The sequence below is a fragment of the Dasypus novemcinctus genome, chromosome 18 (assembly GCF_030445035.2).
Source record: "Dasypus novemcinctus isolate mDasNov1 chromosome 18, mDasNov1.1.hap2, whole genome shotgun sequence".
In the NCBI taxonomy this organism is placed as follows: domain Eukaryota; kingdom Metazoa; phylum Chordata; class Mammalia; order Cingulata; family Dasypodidae; genus Dasypus; species Dasypus novemcinctus.
This window is the reverse complement of record NC_080690.1, coordinates 28,572,531-28,575,483: the sequence shown is the minus strand read 5'-3', so window position 1 is coordinate 28,575,483 and position 2,953 is coordinate 28,572,531.

The window sequence follows — 2,953 nt, the reverse complement described above, 5'->3', positions numbered from 1 at the left end:
ATTTGATTCCCATTTTTTTTGGGGGTAAAATATATCTTAACCTCTCTTAATCTGAATTTGTATTTTCAAATGTATAAAATAACATGTGTAAAGTAAAAATGGCATGTGCCAAGATGCTGAAATGGCAATGATGACCTCTTTCATCAATTTTTCATATAGGAGTTGAACCACTGACATTGGAGATGTCAATAATGACTCAATGTAAATTGACTCCTCATTCTAATCTCCTGAGTTTTTGACTCATGCCATGAATATCACTCCATTTTCTGAGATATGTTTGGTGTTTTTCATCTAGGACAACTGTCACTTGCAACATAATAACATTCATTTCTATGTGGCAGGTAGAGAGGGTACAGAGGTTGTAATCATACTAATTAAAATGCATGATGCCACAAGTGATCCAAAAACAAGTGATTCATAAATCACATCGCTTAACAGTAGCTGACAACCTTCTATCAGACATACATTCATTTTCACTGAGGACAGAAACACATGTGTTTATAAAGGATACACATGGACCACAAGCTCTTCTAAGTTAACTCCAATAGAAAACCTTCCTTGGACTCAGGATTCAAGTACCAATTGCATTTAGAGGAGCTAAGTCTTGGGCTGTTTTAAAATCAGTTTTCAGGAAAAGAAAATAAGGTAAGAATCTATTCCACATTTTTTTAAACATTAGTTTTTAATAATCATTACATTTCAGAGATGGAAAGCTACTTAATGATAATTTAGGTTACTGATTTATTTTATAAATGTGCAAGCTGAGCTCCGTTTTGTTTAAGGAACTTGCTCAGGGTCACATAGGGAGTTTACAAATACTGGTTCTACAATTAAAAACCACAGTAGGGGGGGGTACTGGGTTCCTGGCCAGTGGTGCTCTGTCGTGGTCCCTAGGGGAGCAGCGACAGTCTCCCAGGTACAGTGGTGGGGACCGGGAGGGAGTGAGGGTTCAACAGTGAACCCCTGATACTAATGACTATGCTTGTGAGCTGATAAACCCAAAATAATAACAAGGCCTAGAGCAACTTTGTGCCTGGGAATTTCCTTCTGTTAGCCTTCATGTTACTCAAATGTGGCCAGTCTCGAAGCCAAACTCAGCATGTAAATGCAATGCCTTCCCCCCAGCGTGGGACATGACACCCGGGGATGAGCCTCCCTGGCAACGAGGGACCACTATCAACTACCAACTGATGATGCAACTGGAAAATGACCTTATACGGAAGGTTCAATGCGGATCAGCAGAATATCCATGTCTACATAAAATACCATGACTTTAAAATGCTGTTTGACCTAAAGTAAGGGGGAAATGGAAAGGAGAAATGAGTTTATATGGCTACGAGTTTCTAAAAAAGAGTCTGGAGGCTGGCAGAAGGTTTGCCCTCATGCACAACTGAGCAGAGTCAGAGAGACAGATAAAGCAGATACAACCCCCAGATATTAGTTCCTTTGAGGGCTAAAGAGACCCATGGGAGTTATGGTCATGGCCGATGGGGTTAACTACCAGGGCAGATGGCCCCTCTTTGGAAATGGTGTTTATGTGTGATGAATCTGGACTCAGATGGGATCTCCCTTCATAAGACTTTCATGCTAATGTGCTGGAGGTGCAGTTAATGTTGGGGTTTAAGATATATTTAGGGGATTTGAATCTCTGGACTGACAATGTGATAGCCAGATCCTGAGCCTCAACAGACTCCAGCACCTACAATCTGATTTATTGGACTTACCACACTCAGCTAAGATGGAGGTGAAGAAGGACAACCACCACACCATGGAGCCTAGAGTGATTACAACTGAAAATGGGAGGATTGCATCCAGCATCCAGGTGGAATCTGAGCCTCCTCTTGACATAGAGGTGCAATGGACACAACCAATCCAGTGTCCACATAGAAGAGGTGGCATTGGATTGGGAAAAGTGGACATAATGGACAAAGGGTATGGGGAAAGGCAGGAAGAGATGAGAGGTGGAGGCGTCTTTGGGACATGGAGCTGCCCTGGATGGTGCTTCAGAGGTAATCACCGGACATTGTAAATCCTCACAGGGCCTACATGATGGAATAGAGGAGAGTATGGGCCATGATGTGAACCAATGTATATGAGGTGCAGAGGTGCCCAAAGATGTACTTACCAAATCCAATGGATGTGTCATGATGATGGGAACGAGTGTTATTGGGGGGGGGGGAGAGGGGGGGTGGGGGGGTGGGGTTGAATGGGACCTCACATATATATTTTTAATGTAATATTATTACAAAGTCAATAAAAAATAAAAAAATAAAAAAAATAAAAAAAAAAAAACAAACAAACAAATACTGGTTCTAGTTGGGACTATATATGACATTTTAAGTGAGTATATAATATATTCAGATTATTAATTTTACATATTTAATTTTTTATGCTCTGATGCTAAACAATTGAACAGTAAGTTAAAACTAAAGAGAGACATACAGAAGACATTCTCTGCCTAAATAGAAACTGCATTCTTTAAAGAAGGCATCAAGTATTGTTCATAATACAATTGCAAACCTGGTTTACCTTATTCTAGACATATGAAGAAATCTTATTTTCCAGTAGCATAATTACAAATTATTTGTTTGTGGAAAATTAAGTAGGTCTTCCAATATTTTCCATCTTTTTATTGCACATATTCATCATTGTCATTATCATAGCTAACAGTCACACTATTATTCTCTTTGTCTGGAACATTAGTTATAACTTTATTACATTATCTAATTTAATCCTTACAAGACCACTGCAAAGTAGTATGATTATTATTTGCATTTTACCAGTGAGGATAGTGAGAGTCAGTGAGTTTTCACATTTTACCCTGAGCCACACAGCTTGGGAATAAACATTGATGGCTAGAATCCATAAAGTCTTAATGCTATGCCAAGCCTGGGCTAAGGTCACAGTCTATAACTAACTCTCTCTGCAAATATATAGGGTAGGTCTTGACATT